This window comes from Chrysochloris asiatica, unplaced genomic scaffold (assembly GCF_000296735.1).
Source record: "Chrysochloris asiatica unplaced genomic scaffold, ChrAsi1.0 scaffold00212, whole genome shotgun sequence".
NCBI lineage: Eukaryota > Metazoa > Chordata > Mammalia > Afrosoricida > Chrysochloridae > Chrysochloris > Chrysochloris asiatica.
Window position 1 is genome coordinate 3,735,584 of NW_006408730.1, and position 26,513 is coordinate 3,762,096.

A 26,513-nucleotide genomic window follows, 5' to 3' on the forward strand; every position below is an offset into this window, starting at 1 on the left:
TCCCATTTTGGGTAGCCAATGTCCAAGTTGCCCATCCCTGTCTACTCTGTGTGTGGAGGGGGTGGGAATGATTCTTGCTGTTAGGACTTGTTCCCTCTTTTGAGCTACTGCTTCCATAGGTGTAGGTCAAGTTTATCAACTTGTATAAGAATACTTTTTTTTTTCCCTCTTCTTTTTACTTCTGGTAGAGCTGTGATCATCCAGATATTGAAGCCAGGACAAGTGGGTTGTTGTTGTTGTTAAGTGCCGTCGAGTCGGTTCCGACAAGTGGGTATTATCTGCAAATGTGGATGTTCTTATGCATATGCCCTCTCTTCTTATCAGCTGGACACTTCACTCTCCTCTCTAGTCCTCTGTGGCTATGTCACTGACCCTGGGCCCAAGAGTCTCCAGGTCTTGCCACACTGCTGGCCAACCAGGTCTTCACCCAGGTTCACAGAAGTCTATTGAACATTGTAGGGCTTAGCTCACCGCTTCATTGCTGTTTTTCCCTCACTTCCCCTTATCGGTGTCAAGCGTGGTCACCAATCACAGTGTGTATTCCCATTGAGTCTTAGTCTTGGAAGGGGGTTTGCACTGAGGGGACCCGACCACTTGCCTTGATGCTTCCTAGGCAAGCATGTTGCTTGTTCTTGTAGTAACAGTTGGTCTGCCTATGTTGTTTTATATTTTTTAGTCCATGGTACTTTTAATAATCTTCTCCAACACTATAATCTCAAATACATAAATTCTTCTATCATTTATTTATTGTTCAACTTTCACATACACACGAGGAAATTTATATTACCATGGTGTGGATCAGCTGCACCTTAGTCCTCAAACTGATATCTTTGTTCTTGAACACTTTAAAGAGTTTTTGTGCAACTAATTTACCTAATGCAATATATAGTGTCTAAATATGAACTCTTGAACATGAAAGTGTTAGATTTTGAGGAACAAATGAATGTAGGTAAGATAATTAATACATATACATTTAAGCTACATTAGAAAAGAAACTGCTTCTCAAAAATCAATTAATTAGTTAATTCAAATATTGTTGTGGCATCATAATGAGTAGCATTCATCAGACAGTTTCAGCTGATGTTTATTTCTAAGACCATCTTTTAGTTGTTTTGTTTTATTCTTAATAAAAAGTGAATATTGAATAAGATGAGCCTGTTGTTTCAATAACTTGTAAAATAAAATAACATTCTTGGAAAAATGATGCACCACATAAATGAAAACACCAAAGAAACAAAGTTTCAATGAAATTTGAAGGAAGCAATTATTGTAATGGGATACTGTTATTGTGTAAGTATCTGACCTAAGTAAAACTGATTTTATTCATAATGTGTTGGTGTTTTTGTTATTGACTTCAAAGGCACAGTTATAATGACAAACCAGTACCTTGGGTCCTATGAGCTGAGCCACTTAATAGAAACCTATAAATAAATAGGATTCATAAAAGCTTCTGTCTGCACATATGGGATTATTGGATTTGAGATCAATGAAGTTTCTTTCATCACATCTACAAGTCATTTGTAACCACTGGGACACTTATTTTACTAAGGATGATCAATATTTACTAAAACTACAAGAGACACCCATGTTGATGTAAAAAAGAAAGTTTTATTGAGAAAATGGAATTCTCAGAGGAAATCCAGTGGCCAGTTCTCTAGACTTTCCAAATTTTGAAGCTTAGTTTTTCCAGTGCAGTCTGTGAGATGGTTTGCTCCATAATTATCTAGAACAGAGCTTTATAAAAAAATATTTTATCCAAGAGAAAAGTTTGAAGTATAATCTCATGTGTCAACATATATCAAACTACTTTTCCTAGTAGCAGGAGAACTTAATAAAAATTTTAAAAGTTGAACTTTTGGCAGACTAGGTACCCACACGGCATGGACCCTTTAAAACAAAGATATGAGATACCAAATGAAACAGACACAGATGTTCTGGCACTCTGACCTTCAGAAGTAAGGCTAGAGAGGTGGATGGAGTGCTTGCTGGTAGGAGACGCTGAGTAGGGATTGTGAGGTAGGGAGAATGACTGGTGAACAGCTGGCCAGATGAGGTTCCACCATCTTGTGAGCAGCTTTCACAGTGGAGGGAGCCCTGCAGAGCAGATTTGCATGGGCAACTGGAAACTTGTCATTTTTTCTTTTTCCATGCTCCCCTGGTCACCAGAGGTGTGGCCAGCTCCCATCCTCATCCATCCCAACGCACACCCTACTCTCTGGGAGTTTGCAGCCACATGGTAGAGTACCACACATCATATTCATTCTTTGCAATGTTGTCCATCATAGCTTGTCATGATCCATACAATAGAAAGCTTATGCCTAGTCAATAAAGCACAAGTCAACATCTTTTTGATATTCTCTGTTTTCAGCCAGGACCCATCTGATGTCAGCAATGATATCCATCATTCCACGATCTCTTCTGAATCTTGCTTCAACCACTGGAAGTAGTCTATTAATGTATGTTTACAGCTGTTTTTGTATTTAGCAAAATAATATTGTCCGATGATTTCAGCATTCTCTTAGGTCACCTCTCTGGAATGGGCACAAATACAGATCTCTTCCAGTCAGCTGGCCAGATTGTCTTCCAAATTTCTTGGTATAGGTGAGGGAGTGCCTCCAATCCTGCATCATTTTGTTGAAACGTTTCAATTTGTATTCCATCAATCCCCGGTGCCTTGTTTTAAGCCAATGCCTTAATGCACCTTTGACTTCTTCCTTCAGAATCATTGGCTCTTTATCAAATGCTACCTCTTGAAACGGTTGAGTAGTGACCATATCTCTTTGATACAGTGACTCTGCGTATTCCTTCAATCTTCTATTGACATTTTCTGCATCATTAAATGTTTTGCCCATGATGGTGGTGTGGTGCGCTGTGGAGTCAGTTCTGATTCATAATAACCCTGGATAGGGTTTCTGAGGCTATAGTCTTTACAGGAGTAGAAAGCGTCATCTTTCCCCCATCGAACAGCTGGTAGTTTCTAACTGCTGACCTTGAAGTTCACAGCCTGACTCATAACCACTACTTGCAGAGCTCCTTATTTTGCTCATATGCAAGTCAAAGCTTGAATTTATTCTTCAGTTTTCTCAGCATGAGAAATTCGTAGCGTGTTCTTCTCTTTCAGTTTTCTAATTCTAGGCCTTTGCACATTTTGTTTTAATATTTGACTGATATCTCAAGCTGTCCTTTGACATTTTCTATTCAACTCTTTTACCTCCTCATTTCTTTCATTTGCTTTGATAGCTCTACTCTGAGGAGCAAGTTTCAGAGTCTCTTCTGACATCCATTTTGGTCTTTTCCTTCTTTCTTGTTTTCAATGTCCTTTTTCAATGACCTTTTCTTTTCTTCCTGTACGATGTTCTTGATGCCATCCCACAACTCTTCTGGTCTTCAGCCTTGAGTGTCTAATGCATCAAATCTGTTCTTCAGATGATCTTTAAATTCAGGTGGGATAAGTTCATGCCCATATTTTGGCTCTTGTGAATTTGTTTTAAAATTCTTGAGCTTCAGCCTGAACTTACATATAAGCAATTGATGGTCTGTTCCACAGTCTGTCACTCCATATCATTGTTTTGACTAATGATATGAAGCTTTTCTACAGTCTTTTACACAGATGCAGTCAATTTGATTCCTGTGTATTCCTTCTGTTGAGGTACAGCTGTATGGTCATCTTTATATTGTATATAAGAAGGTATTTTCAAAGAAGCCATTGGTCTTGCAAATTTCTATCATGCGCTCTGCAGCATAGTTTCTATCACCAAGGCCATATTTTCAATCACTGAACCTTCCTCTTTGCTTCCAACCTTTGCATTCAAAGCAGCAGCAATTATCAACACACCTTGATTGCATGTTTGATCAATTTCATACTGAAGACGGTAGAATTCTTAAATTCCATCATTATTTAGTGGTTACATCAATTTTTCTATAGTCTTCTTTATTCATGTTCCAACTTTCACAAGCATATGAGGTGATTGAAAATGTAATGGCTTATCTAAGACACACCTTAATCCTTAAAATGCTATCTTTGATTTTGAACACTTTAAAGAGACCTTGTGCAACATATTTGCCTAATACAATACATCATTTGATTTCTTAACTGCTGTTTCTATGACTGTTGATTGTGGAGACAAGGAAAATGAACTTTTTAACAACTTCAATCTTTGGTCCATATATCATGATGATATTTTATTTGTCAAATTGTGAGGTTCTTTGATGTACTTACATTTTATTTGTTATTTTATTTACTTACATTTTAAAGTGCAATCCAAACTGAAGGCTGTGGTCTTCTGTCTTCATATAAGCATGTTAAGTTCTTTTCACTTCCAGCAAGTAAGGCTGCATAATCTGCATATCTCAGGTTGTTAATGAGTCGTCCTCTAATCCTGATGCCATGTTCTTCTTTTTATAATCCAACTTGGAATATTTGCTCAGCATATAGATTGAATAAATATGATGAATGTCTACAAACATGGTGCAAACCTTTTCTGATTTTAAACCATTCAGTATCTCCTTGTTCTGTTAGAGTAATCCTCTTTTGGTTTATTTACAGGTTCCTCATAAACACAACTCAAAATGAAGAGAAACAGTTGTAAACATCCTTACAAATGTATGATATATAAATCTAGGAAAATTGGAAATTGTAAAAAATGAAATAAAATGCATAAACATCGATGTACTCGGCAAAGAGTTCAATTTGAGTATTAAGTTGTGTCTGACCCAAGCCGTGGTATGTTCAATAACCGCATACATATGTGAAAGTTGGACATTGACTATGAAAGACTGTAGAAAATTTATGCATTTGAGTTATGATGTTGTAGAAAAATATTGAAAGTACCATGGACTGCCAAAAGAACAAACCAAGCTGTGTTGGAAAACATACAGCCAGAATGCTCCTTGGAACCTGGAAAGCCAGACTTCTCATAATACTTCAGACATATTATCAAAAAAGACCAGTCCCTGGAGAAGGAAATCATATTTGGTTCAGTGGAAGGTCAGAGAAGAAGAGGAAGACCCCCAGTGAGATGGATTGGTCCCATGGCAGCAGCAATGATTTCAAATATAGCAACAATTTTGATGTTGGCATAGGACTGGGCAATATTTCATTCTGCTGTGCATAGGGTCATTATGAGTCTGTATTGACTTAGTGGCACCTAGCAATGGCAACACGAGCACTATCTGGTGTTCTGGAATACCCATTCTTCACAATGCCATCCATAATCTGACAGGGTCCACACAGTCAAAAGCCTTTACACAGTGAATAAAGCAAAAGTAAATATCTATCTGATAGTCTATTGTCAGCCAAGAGCTATCTGATATCTGCCAATTCCTACAGCCTTGTATTTTGACAATGACTTCAGTGAAGCTTGGACTTCTTCCTTCAGTATCACTAGTTCTTAATCATATGCTAACTTTTGAAATGGTTTAACATGGATCATTTCTTTTTGGTATAGTGACTCGGTGTATTCCTTCCAGTTGCTTTTGATATTTTCTGTACCATTTGATATTTTGCCCACAAAATCTTTCAATATTGAAAGTCGAGGTTTGGATTTTTTTCTCCAGTTCTTTTGTTTTGTGAAATGATGAGCAAGTTCTTCCCTTTGATTCGATACATTCAGACCTTTACATGTTTCATTATAATGCCCTCTTTATCTTCTTGAGATGCCCTTTGAAGTTTTCTGTTCAGCACTTTCCCCCCCAAGGTTTTATTGTGAATTGAGTGATAGTTTACATGGGAGAACATCAGTTTTGCACTAATCCTATGGTATTTTGTTTCATTGCAATGATTATAACCCCCTCCATGCATCACCATTCAACAGTATTTGCTTCTATTCCCTTTTTTTTTTTTTTTTTTTTTTATGTACACAAATACACTCAGGAATATATAGTCATTAAACAACCAAAAAGCACATTCTGCAAGCTTGTCTCCTGGCCATCAGCACACAGCCTGACTCTTTCTATGACTCTAGAGTCCTCAGCTGTCATCATCTTTGCCTCCATCACTGGTATTGCTGCTTCTCTGAATAGGGTCCCACATTGTGCTTATGCTCTTCTCCCTTGATGGTCCCTGGATCCTCTGTTTCTGGAATATAAGAGTAACTACTTCCTCCTTTATATTACAAAACTTCTATCTTTACAGTGGTGATGATTGCAATTCATCATGATAACAATTACTCACTATTGAATCATAAGAATCTTACGCCCATCTCCTTTCAATAGATCAATTTAGACAAGGTGGAAACTTCAGTGGGGAGTCTACCTTCCCATGCACACTCTGAAACTAAACTAGCTGTTGAAAACTTGTAAGTCAGCCATTTCGTGCCTTTATAGCCCCCTCATTTTAAGTAGCCCTTGTCTAAGTTGCCCATCCCTATCAAGCCTTATTACAGAAGGGATAGGTTTGATGTATGATGTGAAGACTCATTTCCTCTCAGTTGGTATTACATCAATAGGCATAAGTCAAGTTCATCAAATTGTAGCCATTTACACTTGTTTCCTTAATCAAATTTCTTTATCGTTTTCTATTTGAGTTCTGATCATCAAGCCATCAAGCCATTGAAGCTAGGTCAGATAGGTACTATCTGCAAGTTTGGGCATTCTTGTGCATCTCCCATAACTTCATATCAGCTGGATGCTTCAGTCTCGGCTCTAGCCCTCCATGGCTAGGTCCTTGTTCATGGACTCAGGAGTCCTCTGGTCTCACCACATTTCAGACCAACCAGTACTTCCTCTTCTCTCTCTCATCTCCATGTTGACAGGAGTTTATGGGAAAATGCTCGAACTTAGCCCATATTTCATTGCTGGCTTTCCCCCATCTTCACTCACCAGTAGACCAACATGGTCACCAGCAAGTTTACATTACTGCTCGTGTATTCCCCTTAAATTTCAATCTTGGAGGGGGATTTGTCCTGAAGGGACTTGATTGCTGCCTTGATGGCTCCCCATTGACCAACTTGCTTGTTCTTGTAGTAGCCAATAAGACTATCATTTTTGTTTTCAATTTATCCTGCTGGTTTTTCTTTCAAGAAATATCAGCCATTACTCTAGCTGCTCCAGGCTGGTCTGCATGTCCTTTCTAGTGTGAATGTCCCACCTCAGAAGGTTCTGAATGGCTCTGCAAGAAGCCTATTTCATTGAAAATTCTAGAACCCCTTTTAGTTATTCCAATCAGTTATAGACTGAAGACAGACTTACATGCTTTCCGTAACCATGTTTCCTGATATTCCTTTTTCTCCCACTAAAGTGTCTGTTTTACCATAACAGGCAAGAGAAACTAATATTCGTAAGTCAGTCAAGAATTTTGACATTATTTCACCTCTTCAGCCTATGCCTTGATCCCTGTATCACAGAGCCCTGTTGTTTCAAAGTTGAACATGCATCACTATTTACCTTTGTCCCATTTTGCCCATGCAAAGCTGCCTAAGTGTTCCTCTATTTACCTTGTTCTTCCATCTCCCTCCCCTTTCTGGTGTATTGCCCTCCCCAACACCCAAATCATGATGTGTCTATCCTCGAACCTGTGCTGTACCATCCCCTCTCTCTCACCTCTGGTCAAAAACAAAGAAACGTTTTTTCTTACTTTTAGTATGGGTATCATTTCCTAAATTTCATATTTTTAATGTATCCATGTTCTTCTTGGATTTTCATTTTCATGGTATGTTGTGAAATATTCAGTTTCTTTGAGGCTACCATATATTCTATTAACGTTTTCCTTCTTTAAAGCAGTCTACTTTACCCTGCAACTTACCTGAACTCTTCACCACCTGGATCTCTGTTCCTATATTTTTATATTCTTTTACATTGTAATTGTTTGGATCATAAAATGACCTCCCAGATCCTCTGAATTTGTTCTCATACTTTTGTTCTGTTCTGGACTCTTCCATCTGTCAATTGAGTTCCTGGTGGTGTTGCCACATATATCAATCTATGGTTGTTGTTTGTTCTTGATGATTCTTAATGCAAAGAACTCCCTTTAAGATGTTTTGAACCCCTGGATTGGTTTTGACAAAGTCCCTAGCTTCTGTTTATCCTGCAATGTTTTAATTATACCTTCATATTTGATTGACAGCTTTGCTGGGTAGACAATTCTTGGTTGGCAGTTTTTTTGTTTTTTTCTTTTAGGGTTTTATATATGTCTTCTCCTTGCCTTCTTGCTGGCATGGTTTCTGTTTAAAGATCAAAACTTAATCTTATTTGCTTGCCTTTGTAAGTAACATGTCTCTTTTCCCTAGCTGCTTTCAGGATTCTCTTCTTATCTTTGATTTTGAAGAGATTGATTATGATGTCTTAGTGAATTTTTTTATTTGGGGGGGTTCTATCTTTCCTGGGGTTAATTGAGCTTCTTCAATGCTTTTCTTTTCATTTCTCAGGATGTTAGGGAAATTTTCTTCCAGCTGCTCTTCAGCTATCCCCTGTGTGGCCATCAGTGATTCTACCTGTTCTGGAATTCCAATAATTCTCAATCTATTCCTCTTCATGTTGTCCCACTTAAATCTTAGACGTTCTTCTGATTTTTTTTTTATCCTTCTTTCTGCTTGTTCTTCTATTTAAGCAATGTTGAGAGATTTGTCTTCCAGCTCTCCGTTTCTGGCTTCCATCTCTTCAATTCTACTCCTTTGCTCTTTCAGTGTATTGTTCACTTATGATATTTTATTATTAATTGTTGAGACCTCTTTTTGCAGGTTTTGACTTGTTTCCAATGCTATTGTTATCATACTTGATTGTTTCTGTAGCACTTTCCTGACTTCTTCCTTATTTTTCTCATTCCCTCTGTGGAGCATTTGGATGCACCTCAATATTATTCTCCTGAATTCCTTCTCAGGCAGTTCCAAAGCCTGTCCCCTTCCAATGGAAATTCTAGGTCTACTTGTAGTTCATTTGTTTCAATAACTCTATCTTCTTTCTGGACATGTGCTGATATCTTTGACTATTATCTTCAATAATTAGATGTGTTTTCAATAATTAAATGAATGTATGTTGATGTGTTATTAAACTTTCTGACTGCCTCCAGATAGATGTGATGAGGAAATGGGCTTCCCTTTCCACTTTTCTTATTACTCTTCTCAGAGTAACTGTAGCAGATGTTGGCTGTCTATCAGGTGTATAGCAGCTGGTATTGGCTCTTGCCTGGATGATGGGATTTTTTTTTTTTTTAATTTGTATTGTGAATTGAGTTATAGTGTACATGGGAGAGCATCAGTTTTACACTCATCTGTTCACTGCAATGATTACAATCTCCTCTGTACATTATCATTCAACAGTATTTGCTTCTATTCCCTCTGTTTTTTTTTATTGTTGTAAGGGATGCACGCAAAAACACTCAGAAATACATAGTCATTTAAACAACCAAAGGGCATTCTGTAAGCCTGCCTCCTGGCCACTAGTACACAGACTTTCTCTTTCCATGAGTCTAGAGTCCTCAGCTGCTGTATCTCTCCATGTTATCACCTCTGCCTCCATCTCTGGCTTCGCTGGTTCTCTGGATGTTGTTGTTGTTGTTGTTAAGTGCCGTCGAGTCGGTTCCGACCCATAGCGACCCTGTACAGGGTTTCCGAGGGTGTAAATCTTTACGGGAGTAGAAAGCCTCATCTTTCTCCCGCGGAGCATCTGGTAGTTTCGAACCGCTGACCTTAAGGTTCGCAGCCCAAGTCGTAACCACTACACTACCAGAGCTCCTATCTCTGGATAGGATCCCGCATTTCACTCGTGCTCTTCTCCCTTAATGGTTCCAGGGTCCTCTGTTCCTGAACTGTCAGATTAACTACTCCACTTTTTTTGTTACAAAACTTTTACCATTATAGTTGTGATGGCCACAATTAGGTATGATAAAAATTATTCATTATTAAATAATAAGAATCTTATCCCCGTGTCCTTTCAACAGATACATCTAGACAAGATGGAAACTATTCAGTGGGGATTCTATGGATGGTAGGATTGTATAGTGTGTGATTGTTGCTTGGCTCTATGACTACAATTGATGTTTTTTTCTAGGGTAATATAGGGAGAGAAAGAGCCCCCCCCCCCAACATAAAAGGGGAATAAAACCACAACAGCAAAAAAACAGATTGGTTACTACAGAAATCACAGGGGGAAAAAATAGGAAAATATGAGTATGACTTTAATGCCTTTCAGTCTGCCAACTGGAGCCATTGGGTTCTGGAAGACCTTCAGTTTAAGCAGTACCTGTTCTCTCCTCCCCCTATTAGATTCTGCACGCTGTGGTCTTTGCTGAGCAAATCCATGCACATGTCTAGTAGAACCCTCCAGTGCTGGGGAGGTGTCCACTTGCTTAGGCACCCCCCACTTTCATCACCAGAGTGGAGGTGCACAGACAGTGAAAGACCAATGAACAGGAAAAATGTTCACACCTTTCTCTCCAATGAAGGCTTAGACGTATGCAGTGGAAGTGGTTCTCTGAACCTGCTCCCTATCTTTTATGCCCAAGATGGTTGCTCTAGTACCCACTGGCATCTGCAGATCAGAAAACACCTTTTTGCTTTTGCTACAAATCTCACTAGCAGTAAGACTTCAATCTTTCTGAATATTCCTTTATATGTAGTTCAGAGTTTTGGGACTGTTCCCTAAACATGCTTCTTCAGGTATTCTATGTTATTACTAATGGAAGTCTTCTGATATCTATTTTGGTCTTTTTCTTTCTTTCTTTCTTTCCTGTCTTTTCAATGACACTTTGCTTTCTTCCTGCATGATGTTCTTAATGTCATCCCACAATTCTTCTCTTCTTTAGTCATTAGTGTTTAATGCAACAAATCTGTTCTTGAGATAGTCTCTAAATTCAGGTGGGATATATTCAAGGTCATATTTTGGCTCTCATGAACTTTTTTTTCATCTTTGTCAGCTTTAGCCTGAACTTGCATATGAGCAACTGATAGTCTCTTCCACAGTGTGCCTCTGGTCATCTAATGATGTTGAGCTTTTCCACTGACTCTTCCCAGAGTCATTGGTCTTACAAAATTCTATCACGCTCTCCACAGCAACATTTCTATCACCAAGGTCATACTTTCCAACTATAGAACCTTACTTTTTGTTTCTAACCGTTGCATTCAAATCTCCATTATTTATCAATGCATCTTCATAGCCTGTTTGATCAACGTCAGACTGATCTAATTGGTAGAATTCTTCAATTTCATCATCATTGACTTTAGTAGTCGGTTCTTTAATTTCAATAACAATGCTATTAACTGGTCTTTCTTGAAGGCATATGGATATTTTCCTATCACAGACACCATTGTACTCCAAGATAGATCCTGAAATGTTCTTTTTGACAAAGCAAAACCATTCCTCTTGAATTTGTCATTCCTATCATAATAAACTATATGATTGTCAGATTCAAAATTGCCAATATCAGTCAAATTCAGCCCACCAGTGCCTAGGATATTGATCTTTATGCATTCCATTTCATTTTTTACTATTTCTAATTTTCCTAGGTTCATGCTTCATATATTTTATGTTTTGATTAATAATGGATGTTTACAGCTGTTTCTCCTCACTTTGAGTAGTTCCCCATCAGCAACTGAAGGTCTTGAAAGCTTTACTCCACTTGTATTATAATAGTCAATTCTACTTTGAGGAGACAGCTTTTTTGCAGTTGTTTTTTTGAGAGCCTTTCAATCTGAGGGATTCATCCTCTGGCACTACACCTGAAAATTGTTGTTGTTATTTAATCCTACCCATAGTAACCCTGTATAGGCCTTCCAAGGTGTGTCTGGTGGGTTTGAATCTCCGACCTTGCAGTTCAAACCGACCTTGATGTCGAGTGCCATTCTGCTGCTATTCATAATATTTTTCTTTCATTTTCTGGTGTGATTTCTGACAATGCCCTGCTTCTATTCATAAAATTTCCAGTAGCTACATAGTCAGAAGTAGTCTGCCTCTTCTTCTTCCATGTTGTCTTAGTCTGGAAACTCTGTTGTAACCTGTCCACCATGTGTGACTCTGCCAGTATTTAAAATAATGGTGGCATAATTTTAAGAATTCTAGCAACATGCTAGCTACCACTGTAGAATAAACTGACAGATGAGTGGTGGTTAAGGACTACAAGAGGGAAAACAATACTACAGTTTGTAGTGGAGATATTTAATTCATACATCATCATTATTATTATTTTAATAAGGAAGACCTATTTCATATAAATCCTAACCCAGATTGAGCACCAATTTTATTTCTTAATCATTTCAATTCTGTAAAAGGAATTGCATTTAGAGAAACACATCAGATCAAGACTGGAGATAATGGCAATATTTTGCACTTTTGATATCTGTTTCCTTTTAAAAAATTATCTAGTGCATCATTTTTATAGTTATATTCATTTAACTACAGTTAAATTATTCACTAGGAATTCCTTTTGTACCTGTAAGAGCTATGGCAGAATGATATAAAAGTTGCAGGTAGAAAGAAGGTAAGAGAGAAACGCATAACCAACTAACAGAAGCATTTCTTGTTAGTTTCAGTTTCAGATGGAGAAATAACTTTATTACTGATTTTTCAAAGTTTCTGAACTTTGATAATTTTTGGTGAAGTAATATGGCAAAATACTAAATACAGATTCTCCTCAGGAAAGTAAAACATTTTTTGATTATGCTCTGCTTATGTTTGCGATATTTTCCAAATGCCAGTTTTTATCATAATTTTTGGTGTACCTCTTACCTTTTTTATTTAACTTGGCTTTAAGAATTGGAATACAATGCTGCCCCTTCTTTTCTTTTTAATTCAGGGAAATAACCCTAGGAGAGTATGTGACCCGTCTATAGTGGCACACCAGCACTCCACATACCCTGACATAGACACACTTTAATGTGGTGTTGTAGGTCAAGTACTGGACCTCAAGGTCAGTGTGAATAGCAAGGCCAGTGTTTCAAACTCACCAGCCCCTCCTTGGAAAACTTATGCAGGGTCACTATGTGTAAGAACTAACTTGATGGTACTTAACAACAACAACAACATTAGAAAAGAAGCAAATGAATTTTTTGGCAGAAGAAGAAAATGCCATCAGAATCTAGCCTTATCTGAAAACTTCTAAGGAAAACAGTGCATGTTGTTAAATACTCTCCCCCATTCCTTCCTTCCTTTTTTACATCTTGAGAGACTAAATTCAAGAAAACTTGCAAAGTGAACATTTTTTTCTGAAAATGTATGTGTGTGCACGCATGTATCTGTTTGGTGATATTCATGTTAAACAAAGTAATTATGTTATTTTTGACTGAAGAGGCAAGCTCATCTTTGCTTATTAAAAGAACAGGAAAACAAGTGCATCAAGCCAACAAATCAAGGGTTGTCAAATCCAACAAAATTGTATGTCCTGTATTATGAAGGAAAGTTTATGTAACTAGTTGCTCCATCTACAGTTTGTTATGCAAAATAAACATTAAATTGTAAGAACATAATGTTAACCTCAACTCTGGGCTTTTTGTAGTAATCATCAAATTTAAATTGTAGAATCAAGAGTAATGATGTTTAATTGCATGAAGACATAAAAGAAAACCAAAGTAACTATATGGATACCTTAGTGGAATCACATGGAATGCTCTTGTGGCATTGAAGGTTAAGCGCTGTACTGCTAACTGCAAGCCTCGTGGTTCTACCCGCTGATCCTGGAAACTCTATACAGGGTTAATATGGCTTGAAGGCACTTCAAAACAATAAAAAGTATGCAATGTAATTTGTAACTTCGTTTGATATATTAACAAAGTGGGGGAGCATCCATTAACTCATTTAAAAAACTGAAGAAAGGAAAAAGGAAATTCCTATTAATGAAAAACTAGGAAAATTTTAATTTATTATTTCCTTCCTACAGATGGGTAAAACATAGATTCTGATGTCTCAGCCAAGTGAGGTATAATCTTACGTGAGGGAGAACAATAGAAAATGATTGTTTCTTCTTACAGTTCTGGAATTCTCATATCAGAAAGAGAAAATATATAATATTAATTGAAATTACCTGCAATTTCAATAACTAATTGTTTCCAGAGTGTGAATTAGTGTGCTAAAGGGTAACTAAAACTGTAGTCTAATACTAAACCAAAGCAAACATATATCTAATTATACAGATACAGGTCATTGTTGTTGTTGTTGGGTACTGAACAGCAGTTGTTGTTGGGTATAGCAGAACGAAACACTGCCCGATCCTGGGCCAACCACATTACTGTTGTCACACTTGAGTCCATTGATGCTGCCACTTGGCCAATCCATCTCATTGGGGGCCATCTTTCATCCTCTTTTTCTCTGACCCTCCACCTTAACAAATAGGATGTCCTTCTTCAGTGACTGGTCCCTCCTGACAATATGTCTGAAGTATGAGAGACAAAGTTTGGCCATCTTTGCCTCCAAAGAGCACTGTGGCTGCACTTCTTCCAAAACGGATATATTAGTTCTTTGGCAGCCCATGGCACTTTCAATATTCTCCTCCAACACCATAACTCAAAGGCATCAACTCTTCTACGGTCTTCCTTATTCACTGTACAGCTTTCACATGCATATGAGGGTATTGAAAATACCATGGCTTGGGTCAGGTGCACCTTAGTCCTCAAGCTGACATCTTTGCTCTTCAACACTTTAAAAAGGTCTTGTGCAGCAGTCTTGCCTAATGCAATACAATTTGATTTCTTGACTGTTGTTTCTGTGAGTGTTGATAATTGATCCAGAAAAATCAAGTCCTTGACAACTTCATTATTTTCTCCATTGATAAGAATGTTTTTATTGGTCCAATGGTGAGGATTTTTGTTTTCTTTACATGAGATGTAATCAATACCTAAGGCTGTGCTCTTTGATCTTCATCAGTAAATGTTTTAAGTCCTCTTCACTTTCAGCAAGCAAGGTTGTATCATCTGCCTATCGCAGGTTGTTAATGAGTCTTCCTCCAATCCTGATGCCACCTTTTTCTTCATAGAACCCAGCTTCTTGGATGATTTGCTCAGCATACAAGTTGAATAAGTATGGTGAAAAAATATAACCTGGTCACACACCTTTTTTCATTTTAAACCATTCAGTGATCCCATGTTCTGTTTGAACAACTGCCTCTGGGTCCAGGAAAAGATTCCTCATGAGCACAATTAAGTGTTCAGAAATACTCATACTTTGCAGTGTTTACCAAAGCTTGTCATGATGCACACAATTGAAAGCCTTTGCATAGTCAATAAAGTTCAGGTAAACATCTTTCTGATACTCTCTGCTTTTAGTCAAGATCCATCGGACATCAGTAATGATATCCCTCATTCCACAGCCTCTTCTGAATCTGGCTTGAACCTCTGGAAGTCCTCTGTCAATGTATGCTTGCAGCCATTTCTGTTTTACCTTTAGTAAAACTTTAGTCACATGGGATATCAAAGAGATTGTCTGATGACTTATGCATTCCGTTGGGTCACCTCTCTTTGAAATGAGCACAAATATGGATCTATTCTAATCAGTCAGCCTGATAGTTGTCTTCCAAATTTCTTGGCAGAGATGAGTGAGTGCCTCCTGTGCTGCCTCACTTTCTTGAAAGATTTCAATTTTTATTCCATCAATTCCTGGTGTCTTGTTCTTTGCCAGTTCCTTTAATGCACCTTGGACTTCCTCCTTCAGTATCATTAGCTCTTGATCATATGCTACCTCTTGAAATGGTTGAACATGAACCATTTCCTTTTGATAGAGTGGCTCTGTGTCTTCTGTCCATCTTCTCTTGATGCTTTCTGCATCATTCAATAATTTGCCCTGAGAATCTTTCAATAACGAAATTTGAGGCTTGAATTTTGTCTTCAGTTCCCCCAGCTTGAGAAATGCTGAGTGTGTTCTTCCTTTTTGGTTTTCTGATTCCAGCTCTTTGCACATTTTGTTGTAATATTTGGCTTTATCTTCTCGAGCTGATCTTTGAAATTTTCTGTTATGTTCTTGTACCTTCTTATTTCTTCCATTTGCTTTAGCATGTCTATGCTCTCCACTATGCTGGAAAGCAAGTTTCTGACATCCACTTTGACCTTTTCCTTCTTTCTTGTCTTCTCAATGACTTTTTGCTTTCTTCATGTATGATGTTCTTGCTGTCATCCTACAACTCTTCTGGTCTTTGGTCTTTAGTGTTTAATGTATCAAATCTGTTCTTCAGATGATCTCTAAGTTCACGTGGGATATATGCAAGGTCATATTTTGGCTCTCGTGGACTTGTTTTTATTTTCTTCAGCTTCAGCTTGAATTAACGTATAAGTAATTGATGGTCTGTTCCACAGTCTGGCCCTAGCCTTGTTTTCAATGATGATATGGTGCTTTTCCATTGTCTCTTTCCACAGATGTAGTCAATTTGATTTCTATGTATTCCATCTGGTGAGGTCCATGTGTATAATCATCTGTTATGCTGTCTAAAGAAGGTATTTGAAATGAACAAATCATTGGTTTTGCAGAATTCTATTAAGCATTCTCCAGCATCATTTCTATCACCAAGGCCCTATTTTCCAACTACTGATCCTTCCTCTTTGTTCCCAACCTTTGTTGTAATGATGAATACATCATTGATTGCATGTTTTATCAATTTCAGATTGAAGAAGTTGGTAGAATTCTTCTATTTCATCCCAACTGTCTTTAGTGGTTGGTTCTCAAATTTGAAGAAGATACAGGTTAGGTATATTTATTTCACTTTACATTTACAAATATAAACTGTAAACAATATTTCAAAACTTTTCATTAGAAATTATCTCCTAAAATTTAAAAAAATTGTTTCCAAGCAAATTTGGAGAATTTAGACTGTAATGCAATTAGATTATTAAAATGCAATTAGAAATGTATTTTGATAAACCAGGGGCACTTTAAAAATTTTTAATTTTCTTTAGTCTAAAATTCTGAATTATTAATTCCACTACAAAGTAGCTTAAGGCTTAAAATTTGAGGGTCACTGGCCCATTTGCTAATCCTAGAAAAATGCAGATTTATGCATGCAAAATTAACTGTATTTCTGTTGGTACTTTTAATTGTCTTAAATTTAGACTTTCTGGTTTAAGCCCCTTATTTAAAATATTTCCCCTTGGTGTTGGTAAATGCATGAAGTGATGTTTTGTTTTGTTTTTCCCCATAAGGCAATTTAAAGATGAACAACAGAACAAGGCTGTTTTCTCTCCAGCTGGGTAAACATGCAGGATTGTGCAGGTTTTGCCCTTTACAGAAGCACCCAGCAGTGGAATGGACATGGGGTGAGACTTGAAATCACCAAGCCATGAGTCCTTTACCTGGCCTGTAATCAGCCTAGATAAAGGACAACCTTCTCCTCTAATTTGTCTGCCCAGAAGGGTTCCTTTTTTCTATTAAATCTAAGCTAGTGGTTGCCCTGAATTCCAGGTCCTCTCATTTGACTAGTTTTTACAGCAAGTATAAATAAAACCAGCATGTATATAAGTGCACACACACATAAACACACCATACCAATGGTATATACACATTTTTAAACAGTAACAACTCATTATTTTGGCATTGTTGTTGTTGTTGTTGTTAAGTGCCACATTAGTTTTTATTAATTTTTAAAAATCCCATTTCTGCTCTTAGGAAGACAAGTTCTTTCTTTGTTCATGTTTTCAATTTGTCATTGATGGTCAAGATGTGATGAAAAACTATCCACCCAGACAGATTACTTTTTCTCCTAGCGAGCAAGTCTACCAGTGTGAGGTCATTTTCAGTGAGTATGATACAATTATTTTGTATTCTTCACAGCTCTGGGCACAGACCACACTTTATAACCAAAGAGAAAAGAGACTTGGAATCCCTTAGGAGAGTGTAGGATTTATATTGAACTCAGGCTTGTGTGTGTTTATGACACTTTCCTTCCATCATCCACAGGGACTTTGGATACTTAGTCTAAACCTAATTCTTCAATGTGATCAGCTTTCCTGGATCAGTGCTCATTGAAATACTGTCTTCATCCCCTGAAGCCAAACCTTGTTCATGTAGGAAGGCACAGCTGTCTCCACTGCTTTGCTGCCCTTTTTTCAGTAACCATTCTCAGGTGATTTCTATAAAACTGAAACTTCAGGAGTACAAACAACTCAACTTTTTTCCATGCTAGTTAGGCTGTCTACTCAAGCAAAGAATCCTGGCTAACTGGGACAATACTGTGGATGTATACAGGGCCAAATCCTCACACAAAATGATGTTTGTTTATGTGGTTTCAGTAGGTTTTTCTTATGCCATGAAGACCCTGGATATGTCTAGACCCTGAAGCTGTTTACTAGGGACATGAGCAGCTATTTGTCATTTCTTTGGGAAAGAATTCTCTTACGGCTCTTTCTTATGTATATTATCTAAACTGGAAGACTTTTTTATTCTCAAATTTAAAACACATATCCTTCTTAATACCATGTGTTCGCTAAACATGCAATAAATATTTATTACTTTTGATAAGATCAGGAGCTGGAATTTGCCAGCGCCCACTGTGACCAGCAGCTGCAGAGTAATGAGATGTAGTGATTGTCTAGCACAAACTCATGTGCTGGAAAAATCTAGAGGGGCTATCAGACTCTAGAGCATGGGGTGCTGCCCTTCATCCCAGGTGTGGCTGGTTAAGCCTCCCTTGTCTCCATCCAGCCTGACTACAGGAAGCAGAGTTAAAGTAGCTGCAAATACTCTTGATTCAAATGCATGCTGAGCTCTCCCTGATCAGTTTGTTCCTTTGGGCAATATCACAATTTCATTTGATTCAAGCTGTCTACATTCCTGTTTACTTGGGCTTGCAAATGGGACTTTAGCACTCAAATTAGCATTGACAGTCCAACCTGCAAGGATTCTAAATCCTCTTTTGCCTTCATTCCAAGGAACAACACTCTATTTTCAGGACAATATTATTTTATTATCAAAATTGTTCTCATAACATGAAAACATAATGATGTGAAAATACGTGGCATGAAGTCCTTCATTCCTACTTTTAAATGTAGTGCTAACTTTGACACCAAAAGATATCTACTGCACTGACCACCATTGTTGCTCCTTCTCTCCTAGTGTACTGTTGTCGTTGAGTGCTGTGGAGTTGGTGTTTTCAAGGCTTTCAAACCATGCAGTTCACAGTCCAGTGCTTGTCATATGGCTCCACCGTGCTACCCCTAAGACTCTATTGTTGTTGTTATAGTCAGTTTTGACTCATAGTAAACCTGTTTAGGGTTTGCGAGGAGCAGCTGTTGCGTTTGAACTGCCAACCTTGTGATTCAAACAGACCATGTTATCCAGTGCTTATCCTACAGCACCATACCAGGACTCCTTAAGGCACTGAGACATGTGTAAATAAAAGTAAATTAAAAATTCACTATTGCATGAAAGAGATGCTTTTATTTTTCTTAATATTGGGACAACTTCTGATCAAAATTCTTCTCTTCTGAGATTCTGGTTGCACCAGCTGAGACTTGATGTCATGCTTCAAACCCACTGACATGAGCTGATTTAGACTCATAGGGATCCTTTATACTTTTCAATTCATATCACCTCAAAATGGCAGACTGAGCATCCTTGAGGGATTCAAATTGTCTTCCTTTTAAATGTTCACTGAGTTTTGGAACAAAAGAAGTCTCTGGGGACAAGATCAGGGCAGCAGAGTGTACATCTTTATGCAAAGAGCCTTATCTTTCTCCTATGGAGCAGCTGGTGGGTTTGAACTGTAGACCTTGGGGTTAGCAGTCCAGTACTTTTCCTATAGTACTACCAGGACTCTTGATGTCATGATTGTTGTTGTTAAGTGCCATGGAGTTGAAGCAGACTCATAGCAACCCTGCATAGGGTTCCTGAGGAGGGTTGGTGAGTTTGAACCACCGACCTTGCAATTCAAACCAACCTTGCAGTCCAGTGATTATCCTACAGCACCACATCAGGACTCTATTGTCATGATTGCCTGAGAATAAACCACCTCTAAGAGGCAGATCCTGGTGTGGCGCTGTGGGTTAATGCACCAGACTGCAAAGCTCTTTGAACTGCAAGGTCGGTGGTTCAAGCTCTCCAGTCACTCCTCGGAAACCCTATACAGGGTCGCTATGGTTCGGAACCAACTCGACGGCACTCAACAACAACAAGAGGCAGATCAGTGGCAAGATTGCCAATGGAAAGAAAAGCACTTAGAGAAAATGTGCTGCTTCTCATTTTAGATCAATCCTAATTAGATGGGAAACCATGAGTAAAGTTGCTGTTGTTAGGCTCCATTGAGTTGGTTCCAACTCATAGCGACCTTCTACACAAAAGAATGCAACACTCTCCATTCCTGCAAGGAGTTCTGGTCGCATAGTGGATGTGAATAGGGCTGCTAATCTCAGGGTCAGCTGTTCGAAACCACCAGCTGTTCTGCGGGAGAAAGATGAGGCTTTCTGCTCCTGTAAAGATTTACAGCCTTAGAAACCCTGTACAGGGTCGCTATAAGTCAGAACCAATTTCCCGGCACATAACAACAACAACACCACCACCCAGTCCTGCACCTTCCTCACAGTTGCTGTTATCCTTGATTCCACTGGACTGCAACTCTGCCAATATCACATTGGGGATCTCTCTCTTTTCCATCGACCCTCTATTTTATCAAGCATGATCCTTCACCAGAGACTAGTCCTTCCTGATAACTTGTCTAAAGTATGAGAGGCAAAGTGTTGTACTTCTTATAACACAGATTTGTCCATGGTATTTTCAATATTCTTCTCCAATACCATAACTCAAGTGCATCAATTCTTCTCTGTATTCCTCAACTATTGTCCAATTTTCACATACATATTCAACAATTAAAAATACCATGGCTTTGGCCAGATACACTTTAGTCCTCAAACTTATAGTTTTGCTCTTGAACAATTTAAAGATGTTTTGTGCTGCAGATTTGCCTAATATGTCTTTTTTTTTTTTTCTTGACTGCTGTTTCCTTAAGTATTGATTGAGTAGTCAAGCAAAATGAAGTCTTTGACAACTTCAATCTGTTCTCCATTTATCATGATGCTATTTATTAGTCTAGTTGTAAGGATTTTTGTGTTCTTCACATTGTGTTGCAATCCATACAGAAAACTGTAGTCTTTTATCTTCATCAGTAAGTAGTTTAACTGCTGTTTGCTTTCAGCAGGCAAAGTTGTATCATCTGCATATCGCAGGTTGTTGATGAGTCTTCCTCCAATCCTGATGCCAGGTTCTTCTTCATATAATTCATTTCTCTGATTATTTGCTTCACATACAGATTGAGTAAGTATGGTGAAAGAATACAACACTGACCTTTCCTGAATTTAAGCCATTCAGTGTCTCCTTGTTCTGCTCCAATGACTGCCTTTATTCAAACAGCTGTCACAAAGTTACAGCCTACTCCCTGTTCTGAACAAAGGTCTATATGTACAAGAGCAGTGATTCTCACCTTGGCTGAGTGTAAGCTGGGTGCAAGCCATACTAAAGTAAATCAGAATTTCTGGGGTTGGGACTTGGTGTCAGTACTTTTTAAGTGCTTCGAACCTCCTCTAGTTGCCTGGATGTGCAGGGTTTAATGCTTTTGAAAATAGATATTCTGACTGCCTTTTATGAATGAAACTCACGTCTGATGTCAGTGATAAATGGGGTCTCCAATTATCAAGACTTTTTGGGATTTGGCATCATTAATCGGTTTTCTTCTCACTAGTTTCTTGGTATACTATTTGCTCCTCTCTCCAAAGATTAATATGTTGACAGCAAACTAATACATGGGGATGAGGAAATAGATGGTTGAATTTTTAATAAATTATAGTTGATACACCATGATGACTTGATGAGGGAATGGAAGCATAAAATAAGAGGTAGGAATGATTACCAATTTTTTAACTTCAATAATTGAATGTTTCTTGATGGAGGGTGTTGGAATTTACTGAGCTGGGTAGTATGAAGGTAAGTAAGAAAATATTGCTAGAAAATCATAGAAAACTTTACTAAACAAAAACATCAAAATATGAAAGTATGCTTTCTCCACATATCTTATATCTAGTTGTATATACTTATAAAAGCAGCTTCCCCATCTCTAACCCTTCCCTGAAGAATTCTGCATTATTTAATTTACATCCTGTCAAAATGGCAGACAGTACCCTCCAAGGATTCAAATTGACTTCCTTATAAATGTTCATTGAATTTTAGGTACAAATATCAAACAAACAAACACAAACCCCAAGTCTCTTGGGTCAAGATCAGGGCAAAGAGTGGCTAGGATAAAATTTCTCAATGAAGTGTCCATGTTGTTGTTGTTGTTATGTGCCATCAAGTCGGTTCCGACCCATAGCAACCCTATGACCCTGTATAGGGTTTCCAAGGGTGTAAATCTTTACGGGAGTAGAAAGCCTCATCTTTCTCCCACGGTGCAGCTGGTAGTTTCGAACCGCTGACCTTAAGGTTCGCAGCCCGATTCGTAACCACTACGCTACCATAGCTCCCATAGGACAGTCTTTATTACCCTTGAAGAAAGAGCAGAGGCATAGTCATGATTGATAAAAAAATTCCTCGAACTGTTACTCACCAATGCAATTTAAAATTTTTTTAAAACTTCTTCCTAGTAAGACCATGTGATCATCTTGTGTCTTTCATCCAATCTATTAAGTTTCCCCATTATTGCTATTGTTGTAATTAAGTGCTATCTAGTTGATTCCAACTCATAAAGATCCCATATAGTGTTTCCAAGTAGTAATTGGTGGATCTGAACTGCCAACCTTTTGGTTAACAGTCCAGTGCTTATCCTACAGTTTTGGAGACCCCAAAATACAATCACTATAACCTTTTATGGGAGACCTGGTGTGGCACTGTAGGATAAGCACTGGACTGCTAACCACAAGTTTGGTGCTTCAAACCCACCGGATGCTCCTTGGAAACCCTATATAGGATTGCTTTGAGTTAGAACCTACTCAATGGCATTTAGCAGCACGAAGCAACTACATAAAATTCTGAGTTTACCTTTCAACCTTAAATTTAGCATACACAGCAGATACCCTTGTAAAACACGGGTTTGATTAGATCTTACTTTCTGCATCATATTGTTAAATCTAAGACATATTCCCAATTGTGATTCATTCCATAAAATCAGCTTCTTTACCTTTGATCTTGCTTAAAAGACTCATGGAAAGATAAGCTTTTTGAGCTAGTTGATCTTGTATGATGAAAGAATACAACCTAGGCGCACACCTTTCTTAATTTTAAGACATTCAGTGTTCCCATGTTCTGTTCAAACAACTGCCTCTTGGTCCAGGTGCAGATTTCTTAGAAGTACAATTAAGTGTTCTGGAATACTCATACTTCTCAATGTTGTCCATAGCTTGTCATGATCCAGTGAGATGGATTGGCAAAGTGGCAGCATCAATGGGCTCAAGCATAGCAACAATTTTAAGGTTAGCCCAGGCCCAGGCAGTGTTTCTTTCTGTTGTGCATAGGGTCGCTATTAGTAGGTACTGCCTTGATGGCACCTAACAACAACAAAGTGGATAGTACAAAAAAAAAGGACAAATATGTGTTGAAAAAAGTACAGGCAAAATGTTCCGTAGAAGTCGGGGTGGAAAGACTTCGTTTCACCTACTTTGTACATATTATCAGGAGGCACCAGTCCTTAAAGAAGAACATCATGGTAAATGAAAAGCTCAGCAAATGGAGGTCTCAGTAAGATAGAGTGATTTAGTGGGCTTTTTAAAGTATTGAAGAGCAAAGATGTCAGCTTGAGAACTAAGGTGCGCCTGACCCAAGCCATGGAATTTTCAATAACCTCATATGGATGTGAAAGCTGGACAGTGAATAATGAAGATCGTAGAAGAATTGATGTCTTTGAGTTGTGGTGTTGGAGGAGAATACTAAAAGTATCATGGACTGCCAAAAGAACCAATAGATCTGTTTTGGAAGAAGTGCAGCCAGAGTGCTCCTTGGAGGCCAGAATGACTAAGCTCCGTCTCTCATACTTTGGACATATTGTCAGGAGGGAACAGTCACTGGAGAAGGATGTCATGCTGGGTAAGATGGAGGGTCAGAGAAAAAGAGGAAGACCCCCAATGAGATGGATCAGCCAGGTGGCATCATTGATGGCATCAAGTGTGGCAGCGGTAGTGAGGTTGGCCCAGGATCAGACATTGTTTTGTTCTGCTGTGCATGGGGTCACTATGAGTTGGTTCTGACTTGATGACACCTGACAACAACAACAATAACAACAACTACAACAACAGTGGCCGTAACAATGGGCTGAAAAATAGGAATGATTGTGAGGATAGTGCAAGAACAGGCAATGTTTCCTTCTGTCATACATAGGGTTGCTATGAGTTAGAACTGACTTGACAACACTTATCAAATGAATTACATGTTTATATATGGGAGTAACCAAAAATAATTATGTTATTGTTAAGTGCTATCAAATTTGTTCACACTCATACTGACCATAGGATTTCCAAGGAGTAGCTGGTGGTTTTGAACTACCAACTCTTTGATTAGCAGTTCAGTGCTTATCCTACAGAGCCACACCAGGACTCCATAAAATAATTTTAGCATAAATAAACAAAGAATTAAAAATACAATTCTGGGAAAAACCAACAATTAAGAGGCAATTGAGGAATCAATTCTATGGCAAGCAGTTTGGTTTTGGTTTTAAGGAAAATCAAGTCAGGATGGTAATGTTAATTTGGGTTCTCAAAGGAGCAGACTGAATTAGATGTGTGAGAGATTTATTATGAAAAAGCAATTGGAATGATAAAGATGGAGTCTGACACTTTTGAAAGGGGAGGGGAGGAGAATTCCATAGAAAATGCACTCCTTAAAATAATTTTATGAGCCAAGTGGGAAATTCCTGAGCAAAGGTTGCTCTTTGGATGAGTCCTGTGCTAGGGTGGAATTGACAGGCATTAGTACTCCAGCCATTTCTTAGTCATGAACTTGGAACAGCCCAAAGGTGGGGGTGAGGGTAACAGCTTGTGGTAAAAGTGTTGAAGAATCCCAAAGTGCAATAGCTAGGCTGTCAATCTTCTATGTTGTCTGCAGTAGAGTTTCCTAGAGGTCTGAAAAGCAGATCTTAGAGATGCAAGTAAAAATCAAAATAATGGTCATACTGAAGCCATAAAAAGGACTCTTCATTTTACTGTAAGTAGTAACAATAGGTAAAGTGTCTTAAAACTTCCAGTTTGAGGCACAGATTTTTCCATGTAAAAACTGTAGTTAATAGTCATGTACAGAAATATGAACAATTGGAGGTAACATTAATAACAGAGGAAATATAGTTTTGGAAAAGGTGATGGATTGGTTTTAAATTTTAGAATCATTTATAATTTTCAAATATATACTTTGAGTATATTTGAAATATTTCATACTTGAGTTTCCTAATGGAGTTAATTAATCACAGGTAATTTCATTGCAAGCACAGCACCAAGCCGAAGCAATTCAAGCACAGTGAAGGTAGAAAGCAAATAATTTTACTCCTATGTATTTAGCGATGAAGAAGGGATGTTCTTTCTCTTCATCTAGTGTGGTGCTGTAGGATAAGCACTGGATCACAGGGTTGCTTTGAACAACAAGGTTGGTGGCTCAAGTTCATGAGACATTCCTCAGAATCCATATACACGATCACTAAATTGTCAGCATTTTGTCGTATTGTGGTGGCTTGTGAGTTGCTCTGATTCTGAAAAATATGCCACAGTATTTTAAATACCAACAGGGTCGCCCATGGTGGACAGGTTTTAGATGAGCTTCCAGATGAAAACAGATTAGGAAGAAAAAGTGACAAACTATTTCCAAATATTTAGTCACTGAAAACCTTATGAATACCACAAAAGCACTGTCAGATATAGTGCCAGAAAATTAACCCCTCAGGTTGGAAGGCACTCAAAATGCAATTGGGAAAGAGCTTACTCCTCAGAGTAGAGCTGACCGTGATGACGCAAATGGAGTAAAGCTCGTGGGAGAAAAGTCCACAGGACCTTCATTTGCTGATGGGGCACAAGTCAAAAGGAAGAGAAATTGCTGTAAATATCCATTGAAAATTGGAACATGGGATGTACGAAGTATGAATCTGGGAAGATTGGAAGTTGTCAAAACTCAAACGGAACGCATCAACATCAATATATTAGGCATTAGTGAGCTGAAATGGCCTGGTATTGGCCATTTTGAATCTGACAACCACATGGTTTACTATGCCGGAAATGACAAATTGAAGAGGAATGGTGTTGCATTCATTGTCAAAAAGAACATATCCAGATCAGTCATGAGGTACAACTCTGTCTGTAATAGGATAATATCCATGTACCTACAGGAAAGCCCAGTTAATTTTCAAATATATGCACCAACCACTAAAGCCAGTGAGGATGAAATAGAATAATTCTACCAACTTCTTTAATCTGAAATTGATCACACGTGCAATCAAGATGTATTGATCATTACTGGTGATATGAAAGCAAAGATTGGGAGCAAAGAGGAAGGATCAGTAGTTGGAAAATATGGCCTTGATGACAGAAATGATGCTGGAGAACACAGAGAATTCTGCAAAACCAATGATTTGTTCATTTCAAATACCTTTTTAGACAGCATAAGAGACGAGTATACACAAGGATCTCACCAGATGGAATACAGAGAAATCAAAT